The 12,624-nt window shown below is 41.0% G+C and overlaps 1 protein-coding gene across 3 annotated transcripts in view; it reads left to right on the top strand.

Annotated features, from left to right (window-relative positions):
- Nucleotides 1–12,624, top strand: part of AMPH (amphiphysin) — a 167,585-nt gene that overhangs the window by 76,676 nt on the left and 78,285 nt on the right. The window lies entirely within an intron of this gene.

Raw genomic sequence — 12,624 nt, forward strand, 5'->3', positions numbered from 1 at the left:
GGTTTGTGTAACACCAAAAATTGGGGTGTATTTGAATTCATTGACTGTGATGAACATGCTTTCTGGCAACAATTCAGACACATTGTGCGAAGATTTACAGTTAAAGGATTTCATCCAGCAGTCCTCGTGTAAACAAAACTCAGTTCAAGTTTTGCTTGCAAAGGGACCGCAGGATTGGGCCCAACATTTGTAATAAAGTGCCAGGTTCTGATTTCATGCAACATCATTCTGAAACTGCAGGCACTCTCTTGAACATAATATCATGTAACTCACTGCAGTGACTATGGATGTACAACAGTGTAACTGAAAACAGAATCTGACCCAAATTAATATTGCAAATGCAAAACTGTAGTTGTATTTTACAAAGGGGAGGCATTTCTTTGCTTGTTTTCTTAGTAGTTGTCAAAGTCTGAAGATGAACATGAACATTAGACTATAGTATGTATTCTTCCTGCACTGCCCTATTGATGTATTATTATTATTAATAATAATAATAATAATAATAATAATTATTATTATTATTATTGTTAATATTTATTTCACAACAGCGCACAGGCACCCCAATCAAGATTGGAGCTTCATTGGGCTAGGTACTGTAGGTACACATATGATGAGATACTCTCTGTCCCAAAGACCTTATTATCTACTCTGCTTACAATGTACTCTAAATTCTAACCTCCATTACTCCTTGCTGTACTGATCAGAGGTGACTAATTATACTGAATTCCATGGCACCTTTCTAGTGTGAATTAATACCCACTAAGAATTAGATGAATTCTACCAAGATTATTTCATTTGTTATGTAAAACAAGTATGAATCCAGGTCTCCAGAGGTTTAACCATAGTCTTTCTGTTCTTCCCTTTGCTTGCGGTTTAGCTCACATGTAAAGACATTCAAATAGTTCAGACCCAAGAAGTTATTTCTCCATCTGTTGTTGAATGTACTTGGGATACAAAAGATCTGTTTTATTTATCTAAAATGTTTCACATGTAAGTGAAAATAACACATTTATTTTTTTAAAAGTTCACCTGTATCAAGATGTTTTCTATAAAAACAGCCCCATTAGAAAAGAGCTAACATGGTGAAATGGTCACTTTAAACGAGAAGCCGTTAGGGACCGATTTGTATCTCCATCACCTCTGGTTGTTCATACCCTCTCTTACAATCCAGAAACTCACTCATGGGAGAGGTAACTAGGACTGGGGGAGCATCAGGGTTGGTCCTCCACATTTTAGTATGGCACATGAGAATTGGCTTTGGGAGCGTGAAACTGTCTGTGTTTGTGATTCCCTCCCTGAATCAGTCCCTACCCATGCCACTCACTGGTGTATCTCCCATACAGACACTGCCCATTCCTCCCCCCGCCTCACTTGCTCCAGACTGGCCAGCCCCAGTTGGGCTCTTGCTCAGTGTCCTTGCAATTAATGGAGAGGGGTGCAGAGAGCCACTGAGGTAAAGGATTTGCACTCCCCACTCCGTGAGGCCCAGGAGCAATTCAGGAATTGCTTGTCCAGGTGGATCTTCACTTCTCCATCCCAAGGCTCAAGGGACGGGAGACAGCAGCAGTCACTGTTCTGGGAGGGTGGTTCTTCACTACCTTCCTGAGGCCTGGAGGGAGATGGAGATACCGTGAGCCACTGGGCCCAAAGCAGAGAGCAGACCTGGGAGCTGTTGGGCCATGCAAGGATCTTGTATTTTTCTCTTTTCTAAGATTTTTAACAGGGACCTTTACATTAACATGGGACATTTTTCTACTTCCTCTTCTGCAGCTGCTTATTGTCGAGTGGGAAGCCATAATCATTTCTTGGTAATGTCAGTGCCATTTGCATGGCAACTAATTGTGATGTCAAAAAGCAGAGGTATATGTTTTCTCTTTGGTGGAGCAAAGGTGGGAGGAATGAGGCCCTGTTAAGAAACAAAGTTCCTGTAAGATGTAATTTTTAGCCAAATGATCCTAGTAATAGAAGAAGAAATAAGAAGGAAGATGAAAGGAGTGGGGGGAATCTCCTATTTCAACAAAATTTTGTCTAAGATAATTTGTTTTTGAAGAATTTGCTGTAGTGGTATTTTTCTGCTGGAAGTCTTGCTGTGGGCAAACAAGGCTGATGATGCTAATTTTATTTATCTTCTCAGTCTTTGGTGGACAGACTGTAAATAATGAGCAGTCATGGGCACAGCAGAATCTAGATAGCACTAAATCAGGACATAACCATGACATAGGGCAAGAGGTTGAATGCTAATACTTTCCCCCTCAGTTCCTTTTCTAAACTCCACCCACAAAATAAGCCCTGCCCATGTGATGTTCCAAATTGACACCATTTTGAGTAGATAGTGCAGATGTGCAAAATCTGATCATGCATGCTCTCTGAGCTCGATTGGGCTCCTTGGGCTGCATTCCCCCTCAGTGGGGTTCAGATGTACCCATAGGCTCTGCTTGGTTCCTAGTGCTTGATTATGGAAAAACAAAAGCCTGTCCATTTGCATAGGTCTTCATAATATGCCTCCTCTTGGTTTGTCCTTGCTTTGATCAACAGTGAAATAGTTGACAAAGTTCAGATATAAAATATTATCATTGTGCATCTGAATTAACACCCATTTTGATGAATGTAGCATTTCTCAGCTTTCAAAGCAGCTCAACCAAACCTCCCAGTCAGAGAACATTTTAAGGGAAATTCCAAACTTTACTTAAAATCTCTGACTAGCAACTTGGCTCAATAATGCATCCATCTGATTCCCAGCTATGCCCTAGGGCTGCATTTGAATTCTGGGGAGATTCTGGGGAGATTGTCCCTTCAGCTTTGCTTCCCCTTCTGGGGTGTTTGCAGCCACTGATGCCCCTGCAGGCTTCAGCGAGTGAGCTAAATTGAAAAATGCCAGAGAATAAAAGAAAGGTCTGTTTCACTTTCTCCCTCCCTTATCAAGTGTCTCATTGGGGGATCTTGATGAGTTCTGTGAGCAGAATGCAGTCCATACCCCTACTTATCCAGGCAGGGTCATCTTCCCCCACTCCCCATTCCCTAACAGGAAAGAACTGGCTATAGGGGCTAGCAACCACCCCGCCTCTATCTGTGTTAGAGCAGTGAAGCCAGATGGAAGATTGTGCCTGGGTTCCTATAGCCTACATTAGCAGCCATGCCTCTGATGGTCATACCATCCTCCTCCTACCCATCCATTTTCCCCATAAATCATGGATGGACAGCACTGGACACAGCACCATTCTCCAATGCCCACTTTGTTTCCATGCTTCCACCTCCTCCAAGCAGCTGGCCAAGGAGTGAGAAGAGGGGCAGAAACCCAGATGTGAAAGAACAACAAGGCAGCAAGGGATCTCTTTTTGGCCCACCATTTATTTACTTCTAACCCTTAGCCCACATTTTATAAGGCCAGAACGTTCCTCAGTGCATATCAGTCCAAATTCAAGATAGCCACATTTACCTTCAGTAGTTACACTATCTCCTCTGATGGTCGAAGACCCAGTGGTTCTAACTAAGGAAGATGGTTAACTGAAAGAATGGCCTTCTCAATACACTGGCACTTCACAGGCAGCCAGTTCCAGAAAGACATCACCTCAGTTTCCTTTGTGGGCATGAAAACTCTCAGGTGGCAACAGACCACCCCACCCTCTGGGAAAAAAAATTATGATCAGTTATGACACTCTAAGCTCCTGCACATGCTGTCACAAGCTATGCTAACATTTCTTCCAGGATTGTGTTAGTGTTAATACTGGCTTAAGGAAGAAGAAAAATCACTTCTATCTTTTTCTGGATAATTTTTCCTATCAGAACTCTGTACAGCGAGAGTTGAATCTAACCACAGAGTCATATGGTTTCTGGAATATGTTGGATTCATAATAAATACAGACACGTGGTACCAGGGAAGTCAATCAAAGGCCTGGGATGAGGAAGAATATTATCTGGTACAAAGTCTTATTTCAGATGAATATTAACTGAAAATGGCCACAAAAGCCAGAAACAAAAATCCAATTACTATTGGAGCCTATTGGGAATTCTGATCTCAGACACAGGCATGCTTCAGTGATCCAGAGTGCATAGGAGACCTGTCCAGTATTATCTGTTGTTTCTTCCACATCTCACACTATCACATCCATGGGCAGAGACCACAGTCCCATTGTAAATTCTCCCCTCCCTCAACTGGTGAATGCGGAGAATCAGACATTTTTAAGGGATTCACTGATTAGCAAACCAGGCAGAGCGATCTTTAGGTCAGAGGCCAACTGAGGATAATGGAGGAAGGTTCATTTAGATCCCATTTCAATCCAGGAAATGGGTACCAGAGACAGAGCACAGCATCCACCAGCTGGAACATAGTGATTCACTGAGGTAGAAGCTACAGAGTACTATTTAAAGTAGAAAGGGGTGGCAGAGATTCCCTGCCTGACCCTCCACCTCTCTCAGGAACCCCACTTCCTCACACCAGCAGCCAGGAGGACTTTAATGTGGGTGTATCAGAATACCAAGCAAAAAGGCCAAGTCTCTGTTATCAGCATGCTCAAGAAAAGGAATCCCAACATTAAATGCTTCCTTGGGGGCAACAACCCTTTTTCACAAGCTCACAGAAAACTGCCTTGGGACCTCATTCTGCTCCATACAGCACTACCCAGACCCCTGCCAGAGGTATCACTATACTTTCTACCCATTAAAATAGATGTCCCAATAGCTACTATTTCCAATCAGATGAGTTTCTGAAGTTGGGTCTTCTCAGAGAAGACTTCCAGTATACTAGTTTTAACTCAGAGAAGCACTTCTCACAACTGTCACAGTGTTCATTCCCAAAATAGATGGAAGAAATAATCTTCCTTTCATTAAGCATCAAAGTCAGTCCTTTGGAGCACGGACAAACTCAGGAAAGGAAGTTGTCTCCCCCGTACTGAGATCTGCTAGGCAGCCTCATTGCCATCGATACATACATTCATCAAAATCTACATATGGGCCATTTAATCTTTAGCCAATACCATTTCTTGCATGCAATGGTGTTGTAGCTCTGTCATCCCAGGATATGAGAGAGGCAAGGTGGGTGAGGTAGTATCTTTTTATTGGAGCAACTTCTGTTGGTGAGAGAGACAAGCTTTCGAGTTACACAGAGCTCTTCTTCAGGTTCAGATCCAGCAAGATACTTAACCACTTGAGTATCACCACATGCTTAAGTTTAGTCACCTCCTTGTGCACCTTGATAAAACAGAGCTGTCACTGAACAAAAAAGTCAACTGTATGGTCTTTCTAGCGCACTTTGAACTGAGCTTTTTAATTTTTTTTCCCATGGAGGAATTTCATCTGACTTAGTATTCCTGAGGATTCCTTCAGGTTTACCCACCACCATCCACCTCTTGGCTGAGGACTACAGAATAGAATCCTCTTCTGGGCCTATCAAACCAGCTGTTGAATTGGCCAGATGAATCACTACAGGCTAACACGAGTCACTTCATTTTTGGCAGGCACTGAGCAGGCTGCCTTTACGTAGTTTCCAAGTTCTGTGAATCAGAAGAAGCCAGATACCAGAACTGAACCAGGGTCTCTTAGCACAGAGCAACGAGATTTGGATTTTAAACAATACATAAAACATATTCATATCTTAGCTTTATTTTGCTTTGCAAGGAACTTGTCACTATTAAATAGAATTCATGTACTGTGAATAGGTTCATATAGAACACAGACATTTTCTGTATACTAAAAGATAGCAATTCCTGAAGCTTTATTTCTTCTTTTCTGCATAAGCTAATTGTGAACATGCCTAGCTTTTTAATTCAGCCTAAAGTAAAAAAAAACAAGTGTCAAATCTTGCATGTTCCTCTCTCAGGCAAAAATATCACTGATTCTAGTGGGAGTTTGTACTAATAAACATGATGAAGGATTTGGGCCTAAATTTTCTCTCTGCTCTATTGTTCAAGCAAGTGCATCTTGCACTTTATTTTTATTTTCTGATCCCAGTCTCCTGGAAAGAATTTATTACTTGCTGACTAGTATTATGCAAAGTTAAACAGTGATTCCCTTGTCGCTAAGTGTATTCTAATCAGAATAATGCCAGCATTATAATTCATAACAGATCAATATTCTGTTTAATGTCTCCTGTGCATCTTTATCTTTAATTGCTCAGTTGCTCCATCAGTATGTGAGACCATTTCTGTGATGGAAAACAAAAAGCAAGTTATAGGTATTTCATTAGGGTATTAAAAAAAATAGCCTATCCACCACTCACTGTTATAAAATAAAATGTTGCCTGGATAAAAATTAAGTAGAATGTCCAGTGTTCCGGGTGCTGGTTTATAAAATTATGAGAAAATCAAGAGGCTCTTCTGCAGTGAGCAAAGCTTGCTCCTTTAGTTGACTTACAGAATTCACATTATGCACATGAGGGACAGGTTGGGGCAGCTGCTGTTCTTGCCTGGTGTACATACTATGGGATCCCTGAAAGCTCCCTAGTTGGTCTATTCTTTGGGCTTGGGGGCCGGGGTGTGTGTGAGGGGGAATGTTAGATCCTCAGTTAGTGTAACTCGGTGGTGTTTCATTGACTACACTGGAGCTACGATGATTTACACCAGCAGAGGATCTAGCTCCGAATTTCCATTCTCGTGCTTTATGCTATCATTTGTTGTTGCTGCCACCCTGTGGTAGGAAAATCCACTCGATAAACAAATCGTTTGGTGAAAGTATTAGGGCCTGATCCTCATCTGATGAAAAGGCAATGTAGCTACACTGATTTACACCAGCTGTGAATCTGGTTCTTAGCCCACATTTTTTGTTAAGAGAATGAACAGTAACAAACTATCACTTGGTAGCTAACTAAGGGTCCTTGTGGCCCCTTTCTCAATACCAGTCAGAGACTAAAAGGTATGAAGGCGAAGGAGCACCACAACATGTACCCTAGTCACCTGGAATCAATCTGAACTGAAATTCTCCAGCAGCCTTTTTCTTGCGGGAATGCCTGGTGCCCCACATATGGATCTTTAATCTGTACTGCATCATGATGAGTATAGAGCCCATTTCACACTCCTTCCCTTGGCACTCACTCCTGTGCTTGGGCTTGGGATGGAAAAAGGGACCAGTCAATAAACAAGATTTTTCAAAGCTGCCTGAGTGATTTAGAAGTCTAATTCCCATTAGCTGGTATTAGTCCCTTACAGTTTTGAAAATCTCAGCATAAAACTGCAGAGAACTCCTGACACTTAGTATTTTGTGAGAAAAATGTGTAATTACATGAGGGTTCCCGTACCTCTGTCTGTTAATACAGATCTCCATTCAGGGAGCCTTCTTTCCTAAAACAGAGTTGATGCCAAAAGTGATTCCCAGTGGATACTCTGCAGAAAGCTAGACTCTCCAAAGAATATCTAGTCTCCAGTGGGGATTTTTTTTCCCTAATCTCAAAACTGGTGATCAGTGAAAGTCCCCTGCATTCCAGTAAGGATCATGTGAACATTACTCCCAGAGCCTGTTCACCTAATGGACACCTTCCCTGGAGCAAGCCTGTGGCACAGCTGAGATGTCTGCTGACCACTAAGCCCAATGAGGATGGGAATAAACACTGCAAGTCATCAGGGAAGGAGGAGGAATGCATTCCTGCTTGCCACTGGGAATCCTTTTGTCCTAAAATGTATGCGTGATCATGATGGGCACAGTGATGAGCTATGAATACTCAAAAACACACGCCCTGTTTGTGGATTTCACCAGGACTACTAGGTGACCTAGTGTACAATTAAATCCCATATCAGTCCCACTAGTTTCCAACTAGGCGTGATCTCAGGAAGGTGGAGAATCTGTACTTTCATAGGTTTATTTTTTCAGGAGATACCTGTCTATTCTCTAATGAATTCCACAATTCACATGAGACAGTAGTTGGTTGGGTTTGGGTGGGTTTTTTTTTTAGATGTTCACTCCGACAAAATCTAAAATGGAAAGCTTAATTAATCAAATTAGGGTTAGTTTAGATTGCATCTTGACACTTCTTGGTTGTGTTTACCTGTTATATCTCAGCCTTTTTAAATGACTGTTTGTTAGTTGCTTTCTCTAAGACAAAACCTTGCTGTGATTTTTTAAGTCAAACTATCATTCAGTGTTTATCAAACATACTGTTGTATGTTACTTCAGGAACCCTTCAAATATCTGCCCACTGAGACACTAGACTTCATCAACATCTGGGCTTTGACAAATGGAGGGAATGCCGTCCAGCAGATCTACCCTGGGGGATATGGAATGATTTAACACTGCCTCCCAACATGGGCCAATTACTCAATGTTTAAAACATATTAAATCAAATGAACATAAAAAGTACATTTGTTAAGAAGTCCGCTAACACACAGCATTTAGATATAGATCATAAATGCATATAGGTACAGATATAGGTAGGATATAAGTATAGATACAGACAGAGGCAAAGTACAGTTATAGAAAGTACAGATCTATATATTCAGGCACACACTTTAGAGTCTGATCCTGCATTCCTCACATACTCAACATTTCCTTTGACTCCAGTGTAAGATTGAGGTATATAAATAATGCAGGCTCACACCTCTAGTAATCTCCATTAGAAAACAGGAAAAAGATATAGACGTTAGAGACCAAAAAATACCACGAGTAGAATATCCTGAATGGAACAATATATGGTAAGCAGTAAACATAAGATGTGAAAAAAAATTGACTTCTGTGGTTAACTTCTATCAGGACAAATCAAGGAAAACCTGTTTCATATTCTAAGATGTACTAGTGCATTTGTGCCTTTTCTACATTGTCAAGGGAGTTTTTTTGTTTTGTTTTGTTTTGTTTTGTTTTTACTTAATTATCCCAGATATTTGTGTTTGAACAAGGCTCTCTCTGTATCAGCTCATTCCGTCTTCTAGATGCCCGAATTTGCCACTTCTTTCATTACACTAATCACAGACTGTTACACTGTGAAGCACCACACTTTTCCCATTCATATATAATAAAGAAATAAGAATCTTATGAGATAATTAATTAGTGGGATATAATGGATAAGGGAAGTGCAAGCAATGTGAATGCCACGTCTTTAATATTAGACTTTGCATGTAGGTTTGTTTTACAAAAATCAAGACTGGAAAGTCTGGGGTGATGTAGGGGGAGAGAAGGTAACGCTTAGAAGAACTGAGCACTGCTATAAGATCATCTTCTACTGCGGGTGTCTGCTCTCCTCATTAAAACAGGGATTACAGAAACATGGTGGAATAGCAGTCATGACTGGAGTATGGGTATAGACAGGTATGTACTGCTTGAGAGGGATAGAAGTGAAGGTAGTGGGGCAGTGTTGTATGTCAGCGATGTGGTAAACTATAAAGAAATGAGAAGTGATAGTATAAAACAGAATCTGTTGAGGTCTAAATGACTTTGGGAAAGGATTGCAAAAGTGCTTCTATAGTGTCCCCCAGGCTCAGACTCTGACATGGATAGAGAGTTCTTTAAAGTTATTTGAGAGAGAAATACTACTTGGAATTATGTTATAATGGGACAATATAACTTCCTGGATATAAACTGGAAGATAAATGCTATTAATAATGGTAGGGCTCAGTTATTCCTGAATGTGATAGCTGACAATTTTCTTCATCAAATAATCTTGTCTCAAGTGATCATGAGTTGATTACATTTAAATTAAATGGCTGGGTAATCAAAACCAGGTTGACAACTATGGGTTTTATTCATTTCAAAAGGGTGAACTTTGAGAAAAAAGGGAATTAGTTTGAGAAGTCAACTAAAGTGTGAAGGACTTAAATGTGGAAGAGGCTTAGCATTTCTTTAAGTCAAGGATACAGAAACTACCTACAATTTGCATCCCAAGCAAGGGGAAAAAACATGTAGGGAAGGGCTTTATACTGAACTGGAGGAATATCCACCTCAAAAAGGTTATGAGGAGTAGCAAAGAGGCTATAGGGGAAGAGAAAACAGATTGATCAGCAAAGAAAGCTACATCTTAAAGATCCAAAAATGGAGGAATAAAGTGAGAATTGTTACAAGTCAAGCTGAAGTAGATCTTGCCAAGGAAATTAAAATAAATAAGAGGTTTCTTAGTTATAGAAATAAAAAGAGAATGAAGAAGAATGAGGTTGGGCTGTTATGCAGTATGAATCGGGTGGAGATTAAAGATAATCTGTGGTCCAAAAACTAAATGAATACTTTGCCTCATGTTACAATAAGGATGAAAGCTCAGGCCATGAAGACAGGCCTGACAATTGAAAGGCATGTATAGAAATAGAAATTACCTGACCTGAAGTAGAAGAAAAAGGCTTAAGCACTGAAATTAGGTTGGAGCAGGAAGGGAGAGGATGAACTGGATAATTTGCAACCCGGGACACTGAAAGAACTGGCGCATGAGATTCCTAGTCTAGTAGCAAGGATTATCAATAAATCTATCTATTCGGAGGTGGTACTATATGACTGGAGAACAGCTAACATTGCACCTATGTTTAAGAAAGGGGAAATAACAGATCTGGGCAATTACAGACCCATTAGTCTGATATCAATAGCATGCATGGCTTTAGAAGACATTTTGAAGGAAAGAATAATTAAATCTAGGGAGGAAAATGGAAAAGTTGATGTCAAAGCTCAAAGCTAATTAAGGTTCCCTGTAGCCTAGGGAAGGTGGCTGCAGGTTAATTGGAGCACCTGCAATCAATTAAGGCCCTGTTAGGAACCTAATAAAACCCCCTGCTTCAGGCAGACAGAGGAGGAGGAAGGACTGGAGCTTGGAGGAGTGCTGTGAGACTCGGAAAATCAGAGACTCAAAGTAAGGGGGACCCTGCCCCAGCATGTAAGGACTTCAGGTACCCCACCCAAGGGGGAAGAGGGTAAGAACCCGCAGGGATTGAGAGGGGCTGGGGCTCAGAGTGAGGAGCAAACCCAGACCCCTTCCCTCCTTTAGCACCTTCCTAGGCCACTAGCAGGGCCATCGACACCCCAAGAACCCGGGTAAGGGGTGGCATCTTAGCTCCCTGCCAAGAAAAGCGCAGGACCCACCAGACGAATATCGGCCATCTTGTCACACAACCCTTAACATATCTGAAGACCGTTATCCCCCACCCCTCAGTCTTCTTTTTTTTTAAGATTAAATATGCCCAGTTTTTTAACTTTTCCTCATTGATCAGGTTTTCTAAACTTTTTATCATATTTGTTGCTCTTTCCTGGGACTCTCTCCAATTTGTCCATATCTTTCTTAAAGTGCGGTGCTCAGAATTGGACACAGGCCTCCAGCTTCTCACCAGTGCTGAGAAGAATGGGACAAGTACCTCCCATGTCTTACAATCAATCCCCTTGTTAATGCAACCCAAAATGACATTAACCTTTTCACAAGTGAATCGCATTGTTGACCTATTCAATCTGTTATCCACTATAACCTCCAAATCCTTTTCAGTACTACTGCCTAGCCAGTTGTTCTCCATTGTGTAGTTCTGGATTTGATTTTTCCTTCCTAAGTGTAGTACTTTTCACTTGTCTTTATTGAATTTCATCTTGTTGATTTCAGACAAGTTCTCAAATTAATCAGTTTGACTTCAGTAAAACAGGTGACATGGGACCACACAGGAAATTATTAGTTGTTAGAGAAGTTAGGGATTAGTACAAGAATTGTAACACAGTAAAGGAACTGGCTAAAATGGAGAGAAAATGGATTGTGCTGAAAGGTTGTGATGTGCGTACTGGAGGGAGGTTACTAGTGGAGTTCCTCCAAGATTGATCTTGGGATTTATATTATTATTTTTATTACTGACCTTGGCAAAAGAAGTAGGACTGCACTGATGAAATTTACTGATCGTACTATGTGGGGTAGGGGGGGCATCGTCAATAGAGAGGAGGATTGGAATATTATACAGTAAGATCCGGATAGCTTTGCTATCTGGAGCAACAGACGTGTGATGAATTTTAATAGTACAAAGTGCAAGGTCGTGCATCTAGGGTTTAAAAATAAAAATGTCTCCTATGAGCTGGGGGCTCGTGAGTTGAAAGCAACAGAGGAGGAAAGAGACTTGGGTATGGTAGTTGATCACAGGATCACGATGACTCACTAATATGATGTGGTTACCAAAAAAGCAAATGTGATCCTGGGATGGATTGTGTGAGGTATTTCCAGTTCAGATAGAGAACTATTAATGCCATTGAACAAGGTATTGATAAGATCTCATTTGGAATACTGTGTACAATTCTGGTCACCCATGTTCAAGAAAGATGAAGTCAAAGTGGAACAGGTACAAAGAAGATCTACTAGGATTATCAGGGGAATGAAGAACCTATTTTATGAGAGGAGACTAAAAGAGTTTGCTTTATTTAGCCTAGTAAAATCAAGGCTGAGGGGGGGCGCTACAATTGATTTGTGCGAATACATCGGGGGGTGGGGGGGTAAATACCAAGGAGGAAGAAGAGCTATTTAAGCTAAAAGATGATGATGGCACAAGAGCAAATGGATACAAACTGGCCATAAATAAAGGAAGGTTTCTAATCAGAGGAGTGAGGTTCTGGAACAGCCTCCTACTAGGAGTTGTGGGGGCAAACAACTTAATTAGTTTTAAGAGAGAGCTTGACAAATTTATGATTGTATGCTGGGGTTGCCTGTGGGGAAGGAGTGCTGAGCTCAGTAGCCCTGGCAGGTCTCTTCCGGTTTATATCTTATGTTCC

This window comes from Natator depressus, chromosome 2 (genome assembly GCF_965152275.1).
Source record: "Natator depressus isolate rNatDep1 chromosome 2, rNatDep2.hap1, whole genome shotgun sequence".
NCBI classification, from domain to species: domain Eukaryota; kingdom Metazoa; phylum Chordata; order Testudines; family Cheloniidae; genus Natator; species Natator depressus.